General features: G+C 44.2%; 1 long non-coding RNA gene across 1 annotated transcript; it reads left to right on the forward strand.

Annotated features, from left to right (window-relative positions):
• The first annotated feature begins 22 nt into the window (after positions 1 to 22).
• LOC123800684 (uncharacterized) lies at positions 23 to 10,987 on the forward strand. Its single transcript, XR_006781975.2, has 3 exons — positions 23 to 279; positions 1,878 to 2,078; positions 4,952 to 10,987. It is a non-coding gene; the product is annotated as an uncharacterized LOC123800684 (long non-coding RNA).
• Positions 10,988 to 16,041: the final 5,054 nt, after the last annotated feature.

Below are 16,041 nucleotides of genomic sequence, written 5' to 3' on the forward strand. Positions count from 1 at the left end.
CCAGGAGCCAATCAGACCCTCTCTCTGTTTCTTCCTTCGGCCCCGAGGGCCCTGGCTCGGCCTTTAACCGCCCATTGGTTTCTAGGGGCCTTTGAAAGACGCGCGGGTGGAGGGCCCTACTGAATGTTGATTGGCTGGGAGCGCGCCCTCCTCCCGCCCGGGGAAGCAGGCAGAGGGCTGGAAGCCGGGAGCGGAGAAAGCATCCGAAGGCCGCCCCAACACTTTGGGGACGCCGGACAGCCTTACTTTCTCATGACAGGATCCCAGAGTGGTACCAGGGTAGGGAATTTTGTTTCTTAAATTAAAAAATTTTAAGGGCCTAGGGGGAGCACTGTCCTGGAGCATCTTACGAAAACACTCCATACCCCGTAGACTTTATACTTATGGTCATCTCCACTCATATAAATACGATGGACACGACTAAAAATCCAAAATATAAACTCGTATGTTTGGTATTTTCGGTTCTTTACCATTCTAGGATCTAGACGGGTCAGGTTGTAGATTCACTTTCCTGTTCACTAGGTATGAATGCCGTGGTATTGTATGAAAGGAAGATAAGTCTCCAGATGATTTTAAGTGCTAGGGTTTGTACATAATCGGCTATAATCTTGAAAAACTGTGTTTGATTATCCTCTCCCCCATTCTCCCATCCCCATTTAGCTGACCATGGAGGAGGAAGTCCTCGGGAGCAAAATTATCTGCATATCTGCAGAATATGTGGAAGTTTCAGCTCCCTGACTCATGTCGTGAAAACCAGTGGGTATGGAGCTAATAGGAGGAATTGTTTAGTAAAGAAGATAGCATAGTTTGACTTGGAGTCTGTATTAGTCAGGGTTCTCCAGAGAAACAGAACCAAGAGGATATAGACATAAAGAGATTTATTTTAAGGAAGTGGCTCTCCTAATCGCGAACATTGGCATGTCCACAAAGTCCGACAGGGGAGTCTAAGGGACTGGAGACTCAGGAAGGAGTTGCAGTTGAAGTTCAGAGGCAGTATGCTTTAGAACCAGGAGTAGCAGATTTTGTCGATGAAGTCCAAAGGCGGATTGCTGCAGAATGCTCTCTGGTCTTTTGTTCTAGTCAAACCTTCAACTGATTGAACGGGGCCCACCCACATTATAGAGGGCAGTCTTCTTCACTCAGAGCCCACCAATTTAAATATTAATCTCATTCAAAAACACCTTCACAGAAATATCCAAAATAATGTTTGACCAAATATCTGGGTGCAATAACCCAGCCAAGTTGACACATAATATTAGCCATCATAGATGTGTTGGGCTTGATTGATTGATACATTCATTTAAAAAATATTTATTGAGCACCTCTTGTGTCCTGGATACTATTCAAGATTCTGGGAGTGAGCTGGAATGAATTAACCAATATCTCTGCCTTTATGGGGCTCACATGCTATAGGTGAAGAGAATTAGATAGTGATATATGCTGTGAAGAAAAATTAAAATAAGTAGAGCCTGATGAAGACTGTTCTAGATAGAAAAGTCAAGGAAAGCATCTTTGAGGAGATGTCATTTGAGACATCCAAATGAAAAGAAAGTGAACCATTTGAGTATTTAGAGGAAGAGTTTTCAGTCTGTCTAAAAAGTAAGGAGGTGCAAAGGCCCTGAGGTAGGAATGTGCTAGGTATGTTCCTGAAACAGCAAGAAGGCCAGTTTGGGAGAAACTGAAGAGGCAGAGAGTGGTTGGAAATAAAGCAGAGACTTGTGATAGGCTTAAGAGCTTCTTTTCTAAAGGATTCAAGAAAGGGTCCAAAGAAATATTGGGACCTGGGCTCCAGGTAAGTCCTGTCTGGTGGATATTCAATACTCCCTCATTCTCTAACTCTCACCTTCTTTCCCCTTCTCCCAATGTTGTCTTCACAGATCTCTTTAATCTTCAGCATCAGGGGTCTCTTCCATTTCCTCAGAACATACCTTCCTCCTCGGAGTGGATGAAGTCCCAGCTCCATCAAGTGTTGTACAAGTTCTGCCGCCTCCGGCCTCAGCTGGATTTGAACACAGAATCAACCTGTTCTGGCCCCTGCCGATTCTGCAGCGTGGGGGAGGATGAGCTCTAGTGCCATGGTAGGAAGGGTGTGGACGGCTGGGGGTCAACCGGGAGCATTTCAACTTTTGTTTGTTCTCTCCATCTGAAGGGCTGTGTCCAGGCTTTGTCTTTGTCTAAAAACAAACACATTTCACTTCTATGATGTAGTTTTTTGTTTGTTTTTGTCTAGTCGCAGGGTTGGCAAACTGTGGCCAATGGACCCATTCCCACAGGCCTGTTTTTGTAACGTTTTATTGGCATACAGCTGCACTCAGTTGTAGAAGTATTGTCTGTGGCTGCCTTTGCACTACAGAGCTGAGTAGCTGCAACAGGGGCTGTAAGGCCTGCTCAGCTGAAGATATTTACTGCCTGGCCCTTTACAGAAAATGTAAGATATTTACTGCCTGGCCCTTTACAGAAAATGCAAGATATATACTGTCTGACCCTTTACAGAAAATGTTTGCCCAACCCCTGGTATATAGTCTAGGAGACAAATGTGTATTTCTTCTAACAACATGATTTTAAGACCACTTCTTGTGAAATAAGAGTCCCGGCCTTATTATGCAAAAAGATGTTCTCTGCTTGGTGTGGTCCCTTTCTTAGGGAGGGTCCCACAGAAACTGACAAGGCCTTTGGCTGAGCCCTCTGGTTAAATGGCATCATAGTAACCTGGTTTCTCTCTAATCCCCAAGACTCTCCCCTGAGAGGAGGAGTGGGGGCTCGGGTTCAGCCTGCCACACTTGTAGTCCTCAGTTAATTTTTTGGTGTGTGACTTCATGGCTGTTAACAGAAAGGTATGTGGTCAAAACAATGTGGGAGATTTATCCAGACTGCTGGAGGGAAAAGTGTTAACACATGTTCATAGGCAGATGAGTATTTTGAGAGACGCTGAAACATGGTTGCTATCAGAAGTCGCGCTTGGATGTATGTTTTACAACGAGATCCATATTTTAAAAATATTTTAATGTTAATACTAATGGATTTGACATGTGTGTTAGGGGAGAGAACAATGGAACCTCAGAGCTGAATGCCACTTGAGAGAACATACTTCCTCATTCTTGATATGCGACGTTTAAGAATTTCTTTTGGGATGATGACCGTGGGGTACAGTCTATGACATGGCAGTACGCATGTGCTGTTTTCCCATTGCTTTTTCCATTGGAGAGTTGCCCCTTTTTCATTTCATGTGATCTTGTTGAGCAGGTGGTTGAGACGGACCCATGAATGTATCCTATTCTTTCGGCCACAGTTATTGGTCCAGGGAAGGCACATGACACCGACTGGAGCAGCCTTTCTTGTTTTGTGTGCTTTGGTTGCTGGTGCTCTTATTTTCTTTACCTTTCTTAGGCTTCTGTTTTACCCCAGAATGATACTGAGTTCTAATTTGCACTGGATAGTTGGAGAAGATTATAAAATCTCTTTAAAATATTATTTAACATTTAAAGTGCTCTTCTATTTTATAATTGGAATGGGTGTCACAATTTCACTCATCCCACATGCTCTCTGCAATGTGACTTTGCCATGCTGCAGCATAAGGTTGAACATAATACTCGTCCTCTGAAATATGAACTTAGTGACCAGCTTGACGAATAGTGAGACATGATGAGCTCAAAAAGCACCCAGATCAAGAGATGGAATGTTACCAGCTCCTTTGGACCTGGGACAGTATTGGTTAATTTCAGTTGCTTGTAAATTGTATACAAATGGAATATCTCATGTCTGTCTTTTTGGTTTAACCTGATGTTTGTGAGATTCATTCATGCTGTTGTGTGTGGTTGTATGTGTTCATTCTCATGGCAGTATTCCACTGTATGAATACACTACAATTTATTTATCCAATCCTCTGTTGGCAGACATTGGGGAGTTTCTAGTGCTGGGCTATTATGAAAAATGCTGCTGTAAACATTCTTGTCCATGTCTGTTCATAAACATATGTATACCTTGCTGTTGGGCATCTTCAAGGAGTGAAAGTACATTTGTTCATGCTTAGTCTATGGTGCCAAACAGTTTTCCGAAGAGGTTATACCTATTCACTCCCACTGGCGCTGTGTCAGGATTCTAGCTCAACATCTTTGCCAACATATGGTATTGTCTGTCTTTTTCATTTTAGCCATGGAGTGAGTGAGTCCTTTTGCTTCAAAGAGGTATCTAATTTCAAATCGTTGGAAGCCTAACACTGATCATTTGGAGGACAGAGGGAATCAGTAGATGTCACTCTTTAATAGGTAGCAAAAGCTCATAATTTTTAGGAATTTTTGGAAAATTTTTCTGTATTACGTGTTACTTACTAGATACACATATTTTTCTGTATTATTTTAGAAATGTATGTATCATTGCAACATATATATTTTGAGGGTCTGAGCCTACGTTAGACTATGAAACTACTGATATGAACTGCGTGGCTCTAAATTAAGAAGGTTCTCAAATTTGGACAACATCAATGAGCTCCTCAGGCTGTGGTGGAAGAAACAGTAATATTAATGCATGACAGTTCATTGAGTCCTCACGGATGACCGTCCATATGCTCTGAGATGTAAGAGTAAAGCACCCACCGTCTTTGGCTCTCCTGCTCTCGCTTGCTAGGGTACCGGGTCTGGTCACTGCCGAAGCCTGGAGCAGCAGCCACGCTGCCATCCACCAAAGGTGCCGTGACTATCCACTGCTGTCCCACCCAACTTCAGCGCCAACCGCTCCTTCTCTGTCACTGCTGCTGAAATTGCTGGGGAGGATTTCGCCTTGCATCTTCATGTTCTATGGAAATTTTAATGAGACAGCTCTTTTTATTTCACTGGCTTTTTAAAGCCATGGTAACAAGATGTTGGGTGTGGCCAACACACTGGGAATCATCCCTCCCCTCTTGTCTTGATGTCATGGAGCCCAATTCGTGTCCTTTGCCTTTCTCTTCCTTTAGGATGAATTACTTCTCAGGACTTCTCCGGCCCTTCCTGTCACCAGTCCCGGCAAAATTATCTCACCCTTCGCCAGCTGTGCCCGGGCCGTCTGAGTCCTGAGTGCTTGGTCTCGAGCTGGGGTGACCGCTCGTCTGGGTCAGCCTGGGTTAGTCCTGGCTTATGACTGGTGTACTGGCATAGTTATTAACAGCTCTCTCTGTAATTTCACAAGTTGCTGGGTTTGGGTGGTATAATATGGTCACCCTCTCTCAAGCCATCTTTACATCTTTTCAGAGGTAAAGCAGAATCAACAGCACAGTTTAGAGCAGTCAAGACATAGACCATATAGAAGAGGATTCTGAACTCCCGAAGGCTGGTGTTGCCATTGCAGTGACCTGGCTGGCGCGCTGCCCCTGCTCTTCCGGTCAGCCCTGCGGCTGGCAGCCACTTGGCTCCCCCTACAGGCTGGTCTCTGTTCTGGTCCCAGATGGTTTCCTCTTTGCACAGAGCTGGAGCAGAGTGCTCTGAAACTCAGTTGGAGGTTAATACTTGGGGTGGTGGGCTCACCCAGCACGCCCTTGTGGGCCCACATTTCCTAATCAGCTGTGTTCCGCAGACAGTTTCTCTTCTGTTCATATTTTAGTTCTGAATGGGGCCCTGCTGATCTCTTGTCATTTCCTCCATCCCGTGGTGTGCCCTGGGACTGGACTCTGGCTCCTGACCTTCAGTCACATGGGTCCTGCTTTCCACTGCCAGCTTTTCCCATGGTCCTGTCCTGTGCCAGCCCTGGTCCCCCTAGCAGTGCACTCTGCTCTTTGGAACCTCTTGTCACGCTTGTATGCTAGCTTTCCATCAGGAAGGCATGGTGCTCTAGCAGAAAGGGCAAGGCCATCAAAGTCAAAGACCTGGATTCAAGCCTTAGTTCTGCAATCATGTGTGTGACCTTGGACCAGTCACCCAGCCACTTAACCTGAATTACTTTCTCCTCATCTGTCGCCTATGAAATGAAATTCCTGCTTGAAAATTGACATCTGGGCTGAGAGGATTTCCCAGTGAGTTTGGTATGCATCAGTTATCAGGGGCTGGATCAGTCTTTGGGAAAATCAGACTTCTGACCTGGAGGGATCAAGGCTCTCCATAAAGGAAGCTGGGGAAGAGAACCTGGAACAGCCAACCTGATTTCCCACCTTCACGTTAGGAGAACATTTGGCCAGCTCCCGAAGCGGAGCTATTCACCTATCTCAAAACTGCTGCAAGCCCAGAAAGACCTTGAATCAGACGGCTTCTCACAAGCCAGGGTGACTAGAACCTTTCCCCATCTCCTCTCGTTGGTTTTGGGGAAACTACTCTGAGAAATTTGTCAGGAATGGAGAACAGTCTGATACTCTCAAATCTCTGTCTTTTAGTAACGCTTAGTTTCCGTTTCAGTACAATAGAAAATAAGGAGAAAGCGTTAGTTTCATCACTTTATACTGAAGTGAATTCAGAATGAATTGGAAACGTGTATGTTATAAGCATCCATATTAATGACCTAAAATATAAAACAGAAATCGGCAAGGCCAACCAGATAGTAGTTCTGTTCTTCCTGGAATGGAAGGTGGCAGTGGAGAGAAGTAGTTTCAGTAAACATCTCTCTCCTGTGCAGAAATCCCCAGGGTAGGACGCAGATCTGATTAAATGAGTAAGGCTTACATTTATTACGGTATATTACAAACATTTTTCAGCATTCAGAAGTGACTGGTGTCTCCGTGGATTTGGCCAGTTCCTGGCAATTATGCACTTGGCTGCTACTATAAACCAGCCTGCCAAATGCCTGGAATGACGATCCACGTCTGAGCAGCTTTCAGTCTGGGAAGGATGTCGTTCAAACACCGCGTTCCTTCCCAAGGTGGCCAAATCCCAGTTACAGTTCTGTCCTTTAAATCTGTTTATCCTGAAACCTGACCAGAAAGGATATGGCCACATCCCTTGCCCCTTTCAACTTCCGCAGCACACACCTGGGGGACCTTGAGTGGGTTTTACAGGGTCTTCTGCTGTATGCCTAGTGCCTTAATCAGAAAGTAACATTTAGAACATAATGTGTCAGATGGATTATTAGAAAACACTAATTCTTTCAGAGACTGTGAAATCTGGAGGCCTGGCCCAATTCCAAACAAAGTAATGGCATTCTTTTTTGAAATGTCCTTCCAGTTTTATTTGAATGAGTATTAACCAACCTCTTCTCAGTGGTACCTGGTTCACAGTTCTTTGTGTCTCAGCCCTTTATTTGGAGGAGAGGCTGTTGCTTCACATGGTCTGTATAGCAGTGGAAGCTCGTGGAAAAAAACCAAACACTTTTCAGGAATGTGAGCAAGGACTATCTTAGCATATATGGAGAGGACTAGAATATGCATTCTACAATGCAAGAATTTTTGTTTTTTTTGTTAATGATTGTTCATGATATCTAGACCCACATCTGGCTCATAATAGCCACTCAGTAAATATTCGTTGTATGAATAATGAGTGAATATATAATTGATTGTAAGCCCAGCCTCTTAATCGCACAGTAAATATCACTGTCCATTTCTTATTCTCTTTTATTTTTCTTACTTTGTTTATATTCAATTTAGACAGAAGGCAACTGCCTTCTGCACAGGCATTTCTCTACTAAATGGGGCAAATCGAAAGTCAATATCGCATCTCCAATGGTGCCTTGTGCGCAGGTGCCTGGCTTTTCACTTATTCCTGCCTCTCTTCCGCCCCTAGCCTTTCCCACTCTGCTCAAGAAGAGGCCCCCTTCCCCTGGCTCAGCCTGTGGCCTGGTCTATCTCAAAGGGAAATTTGTCTGTATCTATAACATGACATGGCCATGACAATGCTCACCTCTTTTCCTCCAGTTCGAACAAGGCATCCCTTCCACACAAGACAGATCCTTTTCCTCTGCGGACTCTTACAGCATTACGGATTTTCTCTCTCTTTTGCCTGCTCCTCATTGCTGGCTTCTTCAGAGTCCACAGAAGAGCGCAAGTTTCTCCAATATCAAACACACCCACCACCGCCAACACGGTGATCCCCCAGCCCCTTAAAAATAGACCCATATCACTTTTACCATCACAGCCCAATTGTTCAATAGAAAGAGACTCCACTTTCTCACTTTTTTCTCCTCTCATCCTTTGCAAAACTAAACAAGAAAAATTTCTCTCAGAAGGAAAAATTAAAATCAGAAAATATGTCTCTCTCTTAAGAATAGAACCAGATTTTATTCTTCCTTGCTAGCTAGATTTCTTAGGATAAGAGCATAAGTCCCAAATCAAATCGCATTTTGTTATCATGGAACTTTTTGTTGGCGAAGTCTCTTGACAACAAAAGAGAAAATTACGAGAACAATCTCTTATTGTAAAACGTGTTCATTATCCAAGAAGAAATACTCGTGTAGACCCCATCTACTGGAGTTTAAGGTTGATGGACTGACCAGGTGAAAATAAATGATGGTTCTTAAAGTGAACCAGTTGATGTAAATGAATGAGCAGGATGTTTGCTAATCTTTCTTAAGGTGCGTTCTTGAAAAGGGTTTAGAAAGGTCTTGTAAACTCCCCCTGGTTACAGGTAACAATTCTAATGCTCTCTTTCTTCTTTAAAGGTAGAGTCCTTTAAAAAGTAATTTCTGATGTTTATTCCTGAATCCTAAACACAAGATACTGTCTTTTGCTTGACTCAGTATTATCTTCCACATCAACCACACTCAGGACTCTAGCCTGTATCTCCGGCATTCTTCTGATACACTCTGTGAAGTTTATCTCCTGATGACATCTACCTGTCACACAGTGAACACTTAAGCTGAGCCTTCTGTGGTTTTTTATTCTGATGACTGATCCTTTCTTGAAATTCCTTCTTCCCTCAGTTCTCAAGGAGTAGGCTCTCCTAGCTCTCCTTCTCTGATTCCCCCTCCTCTGCCTGCCGTTCCTCAGGGTTCTTTCTTTGGCTGTCTTCTAACTCCCCATACTCTTCCTTGGCTGTCTTATTGATCCTGTGGCTTCAACTGCCAAAAAGCCCATGAATTCCTAATCTCCACCTCTGGCTCTTACCCGTCTTCTGTGTCCCAGACCCGTGTCCCCAGCTGCCTCGCACCTTGATGGCCCTCAGGCGGTGAAGCTCAACACCAATAAGGCTGGAGTTATGATCGCTTTCTCAAACTTGCTTTTCCTCTACGTCACTGTAGCCCCACACCTGAGTGTCATCCTAGCTCTTTTCTCTTCCCCCCACTTGGTGACCAGGTGTTATCTTTTCAATTCCTTAATACCTTTTGTTTGAGCCTCCTTCTCTCTATCCCACTGCCACTGCCCCAGATCAGACCTTATCAGTTCTCACCTGGAATATTGAAAGTTCTCACCTGCCTCCTTGCATCTTCAGTGCATTTTCCACATGAATCTTTTGATGATGCCAGAGGGATAATTTTGAGATGCCAATCCGATCATGTCACTTCCCTATTTGAATACTCTTTACTAGTTCCCCACTGTAGAGAGGATGAAGTTCAAAACTTGAGCATAGCATAAAATATCGTTTGTTCATTGCCCCCCCCCCAACCCTGCATAAACGATGCATCTTAACTTTCTTATTTGCGGGGGGGTTCAGACTCAAATGCCTACAGTGAAGGGGATGGTGGGGACCAGATGTGGGTGTTGCAAATTGGAGAGTTCATAACCCCATCTAAAGGGGACATTCTTTGGCTCCAGCCTGTTGTTGCTGGGTGGGAATTTGGGCCCAGTCCAGCCAAATTAAAGATTTTTTTTCAAAAGAAGCTGGATTTTTATGTTAAACTTTCTGTTTATTAAATGTTGGAAACTAATTTAAAAAATTAAAAAACACTGTGTGGTAGTTCATTATGAAAGTGAAAAAGAAAAACACATGATCTGTGGACTAAATTAAACACATCTGCGTAAGATTGTGCAAGATTGATGCCTGTGTCTAGAACTCCCCCTGAATTCTGCATCTTAGCCACATGGAACTGCTTCCAGTGCCCTAAACATGTGGGATGCCTCCTCAGCTTTGTTTTTGCTGGCTCGCTTGGTTTGGAATGCCCTCCTTCCTCCTCATGCTCCTCCCACCCCACCCACCCTTCTCCCAAATAAATGCTGAGGAATTTAGAGTTTATCCTAATCTGTCAAGACTCCCCTCCTAAGTCCCTTCTCTCTGAAGCATTTCTTGGCATTCCTTCGCTCCACTTTAGGGAGAACCAACTCACTTTCCTTTGCCCTCCAACAGGTTCTGTGGAACTCCTTTTGTTTTTGTTTTCTATTGGATTCCATGATGCAGTATCTAGACCTTAAGCAGCAAGGGGACGGTTTCCATGACAGATTTATCCATGCATCTTCAAGACCTAGCACAGTGGTTGGTACATAATAGGCACTTAATAGATATTTGTTGAATGAATAAGCTAGATATGTACTTTCTAAAATTGAAACTCACTTTAATTTTTATCAAGAAATGCCAAAATGCTATTTTTATAGTTGAAAACTTAATGTCGTTCCAAAATCCTCATAGTGGATATTATGGTATTGGTGCCTCTTTTGGAAGCCAGTCCCCAAAGATGGCCGCCAGTGAACATGCCTCCTAATATTCATGACCTTGTGTAATTCCCTCCCCTTGAATCTGGGCTGGCCCTGGGGCTTGCTTTTTGACCAATAGAATAAGGTGGAAGGGACACTGTATGACTTCCGGGGCTGGGTCAGAAGAGGTCTCATGGCTTCCATCTGAGTTTTTTTGGAGTGCTTGCTCTTTTTCAATCTCTCTGGCAACCCAGCTGCTCTGCTGTGTGGAGAGACATGAAGAGGCCACATTGTAGGCCTCTTATGGACTCCTGTTGAGCTTCAAGCCAATAGCTACTAGCATCAACTGCAGGCATGGGAGTGGGGCATACTGGACACCCAGCCCAACTGAGCCTTCATACTGACGTCATAACCAACTTTGCACTGTAACTGCATGATGCCTGCATGATGCCCCCCAAGTGAGATCTGCCCCGCTGAGCCCATTCAACCCACAAAACTGTGTGATGATAATAAAATTACATTTCAAACCAGTTAAGTGTTGGAGTGGTTTGTTAATACAGTGATGGATAGCCAGAATAAAATAAGCTTGGAATTACTATGTCAAGAATAGTTTAACCTGTCATGCTACAATAGATCTTGGAGTTCTGTGCAGTTTCCTTCACTGAACTATATACTACTGATACATTCATATATGTATCAAAAAATCTGAGTTAAGTTCTGTAACAAGCTCTTATCCTTCAAATTCCCTCACAGTGACTAATGTGATAATGAAAAATTGCCAGTATAAATTCCATCCTATAGTAGCAAGGGCGTTTTTCATTTCATTAGCATGGAATTGTAGAAAATATTTCTTATGGTCCTTTGTATGGAGCAGTCATTCTCTAGCAAAATAATCTATGGCAGATCTTAGTCAACAACATTTATTGAGTTTCTAGATGTTGGAGAGCTCTCTTCCCCATTTTAAAATCAGGGTAATTTACATACAGTGAAACACACCCTTTAAAGTATACGGTTCTGCAAGTCTTGACAAATGTAGGCAGCTTGCACTCAAGCTACAGAACAATTCGATTTTCCTCTCAAATATCCCTGTGCCCATTTGTAGTCAGCTCTCCCCTTTGACCATTGATTTTCTTTCTTTAAACAATCATGTATTGAGGTGAAATACATGGAATGCCATAATAACTGTTTTAAAATGAATAATTCAGTGGCATTTTCGTATATTCATAAAATTGTGCAGGCACCACTTCTGTCTAGTTCCAAAATATTTCTGTTATTCCAAAGCAAACTCCTTAGTTTTCTCTCCCATTCTCTCCTACCCCTAGCCCCCGGCACCCACCACTCTACATTCTGTGTCTGTGGCTTTATCTATTCCGGGTATTTAATATAGATGGAATCATATCATATATGACCTTTTGTGTCTGCCTTCTTTCACCTAGCATAATGTTTTGGCTGTTCACGCTGTTTGTAACGTGCATCAATACCTCAGTCCTTGTTGGGGCTGTATAATATTCCATTGTATGGATATGATCTGTTTCTTTGTCTCTCTAGTTTTGCCTTTACAAGGATGTCATATAAATGAAATCATATGCTCTGTAGCCGTTCTAGTTCAATGAGATCTTTTGATCTTTGTTTTAGAGGTGTTGGTACCTTCAAAAGTCTCTATCACTTGTTAAACTTTTCTCCCAATGGTTCTGTTGAAGCATGGTATTTTGGGGTCATAACTTGTGTGTACTCTCTGCCCCATGCTTTATCAAACTTCCTCATTTTTACATGGAGGCCCTGCCCAGAGCGTGGGTACCTGACCTTAGTCACCATTGCTTTAGGGAAAGGTTGTAGGTGTGAAAGTAGAGAACACAGTGTCTGACCCTTCACTTTAAATTCGAAAACCAACTGTGGGAAACAAACTGGGGGCTTTAGAGGGGAAGGGGTTGAGGGATTGGGCTAGGCCGGTGATGGGTATTAAGGAGGGCATGTATTGCATGGAGCACTGGGTGTTATACGCAAACAGTGAGTCATGGAACACTACATCAGAAACTAGGGATGTACTGTATGGTGACATAACATAATAAAAAATTTAAAAAAATAATTTCAAAAACCATTTTATGGGTATAAGTAAGTTTTGTGAAGAATACTTAAGGAGTCAGGTTTTTTCGCCATGAGCCACAGAAGTGAAAAACTATGGGCTGGGGTTGGGAGGGAGATAGTAAGATGCAGAAGTAAAGGTATTAGGTGCTGTTGTGTTCTTGGGGAAGGGAGTGCTTCTACTCCCCACCCCCTCCTTGGAGAGCATGGTTGGGGGAGGGGGAGGATACCAGGACATTCAGCTATGTAAGGGAATATGAGGACAGACAGAACTTGTGATTATGTTCCGAGTGGGGTCTGGGAAAGCAAGGCAGACTCTGGAGCTTCCCTATTGCACTGGTGAGATGTCCCCGAAGAAGTGTAGATAAGGCCGCGGAATGTGTCAACACAGAGAGGGCCTCAATGGCCCGCCTGGTTTCCTGGCTGAATGAGCCATGGGAGAGCAGACACAGTTTCACGTTGAGGACTTGGAAGTTAGCCAAGAGGCAGAGCAAGAGCAGGTGGGCCTGAAGGGGTCTCTTGGTAGGGAGACCAGCCGGGGTGAGAATATATGTATTGTGTGGCTGGAGACCAGATGGGAATTCAGACCCCTCAGCAAATGCTGGCCTGGAGGGTAATCCATCAGAGCCAAGGGCTGACCGGGGCTGAGCATCTCAGCAGAAGCCAGTGTAGTACAGATGATGGCAACAAGGGACGAGATGCCTTCTGCAGGTGTCATGATGCTGCATGAGCCCAGGAGCCTGGAAACCACTAAGGGGAAAGGAAGGGGAGGAGACACTCCAGAACTGATCTTCAACTTGAAATGGCTTAATGTACTTGGAATTAGCTAGGAGTGTAATTTTTGCCAGCACATGGAATGGGAGCTGGAGATAGAGAATGTGAGTGGTAGACTGGCTAGTCTCTCTGTGCCTGTCCTTTCCTCTGGCAAAGAGAGGGGCAATCATAGCACCTCCTTCATAGAGTTAGTTTGAGGGTGCGTACAGCATGTAGGATGGTGTCTGACACACAGCAAACAATAAATTTTAGTTCTCGTTATCTGCAAAATACATACATACACCTATATCACAGAGAAACAGAGAGTGATAGGAAAATAAAGACATTGTTTGCAAACCTTACCTATTGTGGTTCTGTGCCGTTGTACAAGTGAGCCAGGAAATCAGAGTTCCTGCCCTTTGGAGCTTTTTTTTTCTTTTCTTTTTTTTTTTTTTAAAGATTTTATTTATTTATTTGACAGAGAGAGAGACAGCCAGCGAGAGAGGGAACACAAGCAGGGGGAGTGGGAGAGAAAGAAGCAGGCTCATAGCAGAAGAGCCTGATGTGGGGCTCGATCCCAGATCGCCGGGATCACGCCCTGAGCCAAAGGCAGACGCTTAACCGCTGTGCCACCCAGGCGCCCCCCTTTTTTTTTTTTTCTTTTTTAAAAAAGATTTTATTTATTTATTTGAGAGCTTGAGTGAGACCACGAGGGGTGGGGGAGGGGCAGAGAGCGAGAGGGAGAAGCAGGCTCCCTACTGAGCAGGCATCCCCATGTGGGGCTCCATCCCAGGACCCCGGGATCATGGCCTGAGTGGAAGGCAGGTGCCTAAGTGACTGAGCCACCCAGGTGTCCCTGGAGCTTTTAATTTAAGGCATCAAACTTCCGCAGGTCCTTACTGCTGTTGCTAAAGCTGAATTATCAGTCGGTACTGACTGCACGGTGCGTGAATGAGCTGACAGCGGCAAGACCGGATGGTTGTTTCAGGCATGGCTTCCAGGGTCTTTGCATCTGGGAAGTCACTTGATCTTGCTCCCAAGTTTGTGCCTTTGCAAGCTTAACTTTGTCGATTTACCCGAAGTGTGTATTCTTCCTATGACTCTTGCTGTTTTTCTCTACATAAAAAACATAAAAATATTTTCTGTTTCAAAGGTGTATTGGTCCATTTTATAATAGCGTATTATTATTAGTGCTATTGCTAGGAATCAGTAGCCAAAATATAATATGTGATACAGTTTTCCTTGTGGCTCCCTTGCTCATTCTTACTTTGCCCATCCTAACATTTTTAGAATTGTTAAGCACATTACTCCTTTCATCCTTCACAGTCCTGGAATCGTGGTTGGTGTCTGTTGACGTCTAGATCCTGCCCTATTGGCTTGCAGCTGGTCAGTTACTGCTGGATTGGTTTTCAGACCATTGGCTGCCTTCCCCACCACGGGTGGTAGCCCTTCCCCTGCTCATTCTACTCTTCTGTTCCTCACAATTTCCAGGCAGTCCAGGTCCTCTTATTTTGTGCTCCTTATGTTAAAGTTCAAAACTTAGTCCCATGAAAAGGGCGGAGTGCCTGGTCTGATTTTCCAGCACCAAAACGAAATAAACAATTAACACGTTAAGTCCATTAAAAAACAATCTATATTACGTTGGGGCAAAGCTTTTTCTTTGATTTCAAGTCTTCTCCAGGAAATCACTAGGCCCGAGGGTCCCACAGAGCTTGCATTAGAACCTTATTCAATAATTGAGATTGTATTTCATTGATTTGGGGTAGTAACTTCAAGAGCTCAGATGCTGCTGCTTTCTGTTTTAATAGGGGGCCCAAGATTGCCTTTTCTTCCAAACACTTAGTTTTTCTGACATTTAAAAATTCATTCGTGACTAAATCGTTACAGTGAAGTACTTGGAAACCTTTTGATTCTGGAGAGTTCTGGGTACAGGTACATCCCACAGTGTGCATTGACACCAGGCTCCAGGGGAGAAGGGTGCGCTGGGTAATAAACCAAACAGGGGGACTCTGGCAGGCTCTCGCGGCTCAGACAGAAGCAAAAGCAAGGACACGAAAGGAGCCTTCCAAAGGCCACAGCAGGTTGCTCTCTGGAAAAGAGAATCACTCGTTTATTTTTAAACCACCTCTACCAGACAGTTGCCTTTCCTTTCCTTTCCCTCCCCAGCTTTACTGAGATATAATTGTCCTTTTTCTTTTAAGCCGTTTCTGGACCCCTCACCACTGTGCAATTGAAGTGTAGGCTACAAACAGCCCAGCTTCATAAGCCAATGTAAGTGAGAACCAGTGAGGAGAAATTAATGTGCTTTTTTAGTGCTTTTCCTCACGTTGCTTCCCACATTGCCTTCGCTTAGGCAGGAGAGCCAGTGTGAGCAAGGTCCCTCCCGGGGCTCGCTGGGCTGTGGAGTTCAAGGCCACTGGAACGCACGGCGCTGTGCAGCCGGGCTGCTGGGAAGCCCCGAACAGCTTGCTGAATTATTACTTCATTCTCGGCCGAAGCAGCGGGAGGCGAGATGATGAGTGAGTGAAAGAGCCCGTGGACTTCAATGTGGGCTGAGGGAACCAAAACAAACACAGAGAAGACAGGCCAATATTTAAATCTGTTTAAAGGATGGAGCACGCAGGAATGTTTGACTATATTTTGTCTAGCGAACAGATTTCATTTTTTAATGGCTGTGTTAGTCAGCGCAAAGCAGAACTGTGGACCGGCATCTGTCTTTCTACCCCCTCCCCTGGGCCCCTGGCGGCTCC

This window comes from Ursus americanus, chromosome 26, assembly GCF_024610735.1.
Source record: "Ursus americanus isolate L20-20 chromosome 26, mUrsAme1.1.p, whole genome shotgun sequence".
NCBI classification, from domain to species: Eukaryota; Metazoa; Chordata; class Mammalia; order Carnivora; family Ursidae; genus Ursus; species Ursus americanus.